Genomic DNA, 1,302 nt, shown 5'->3' with positions numbered 1-1,302 from the left:
CCTATACAAGGTCACTTTGAGTTGGAACCATGGCAAATACATCCAACTTTTTGAGAAAGTGCTATATGTTTTCAATACATCTTCCATAGTGGATGTACTATTTTACAGTCCCACCAGCAGTGTAGGAGGGTCCCAGTCTCTCCACACCCTCATCAGCATTTGTTGTTTTCTGTATTTTCGAACTTTGCTATCAATGCTGGAGTAAGATGAAATCTCTTTGTTGTTTTGATTTGCATCTCTCTAATGACTACCAGTGGTTCCATGGGAGAAAGATAAGGTGTTCTGCTCCCATAAAGATTTACAGCCTTGGAAACCCTGTGCAGGGTCACTATGAGTCAGAACCGACTCCATGGTACTTACCAACAACAACACAACAATGACTGAGGATCTTGAGCATGTCTTCATATGTTTTCTGACCACCTGGATGTCTTCTTTGATGAAATGCCTGCTCATGTCCTCTGCTCATTTTTTAACTGGGCAGAGTTAACTGGGTTGCTTGTCTTCTAGTTGAGCAGTTGAAATGTTTTATTAATTTTGTAAAGTAGTCCTTCGTCTGATAGTTATTACCAAACATTTTTTTCCCCACTGTAGATTCTCTTTTGGTGAAATCCTTTGATGCAGATTAAGTTTCAAAATTTTAGGAGGTCCCAGCCATCTAATTTGTCTTCTGTTTGTGTGTTCTCAGTCATGTTCGGTAGTATATTGGAGCACCTAAGTTGTTCCTATTTTTTCCACTGTTGATCTCTGTAGTTCTGACTTTGCATTTTAGTTTCTAACCCACATTCAGTTCATCGTATATGGTGTGAAATATGGATCTCATTTCATTTTTCTGCAAATGGATTTTCAATTTTGCCAACACCATTTGTTGAAGAGACTATCCCTTCCCCATTTAGTGCATTTTGGCCCACTGTGGAATATCAACTGACTATCAGTGGATGGATTTAGTTCTGAGTTCTCAATTCTGTTCTATTGCTCTATGTGTCTTTCATTGTATGAGTATCAGGATGATTTGACTATTGTGGCTGTGTAGTAGGATTTGAAATCGGAAAATGAGAGGTCCCCTACTTTGTTCCTTTTTTATAAAACATTTTGCTTATCTGGGGTCTTCTCTTTCCATATAAAGTTAGTGATTCATTTTTCCATTTCTTTAAAGAATGACATTGGAATCTGGATTGGGATTGCATTATATCTATGATTGGTTTGGTAGTTTTGACATTTTCACAATGTTAAGTCTTCCTATCCACGATGACTGTATATTTATTCCTCCATTTCAGCAGGTCTTCTTTTGGTTTCTTGTAGTTA

Source organism: Chrysochloris asiatica, unplaced genomic scaffold (assembly GCF_000296735.1).
Source record: "Chrysochloris asiatica unplaced genomic scaffold, ChrAsi1.0 scaffold00038, whole genome shotgun sequence".
NCBI lineage: Eukaryota > Metazoa > Chordata > Mammalia > Afrosoricida > Chrysochloridae > Chrysochloris > Chrysochloris asiatica.
Note: the sequence above shows the minus strand (reverse complement) of the source record.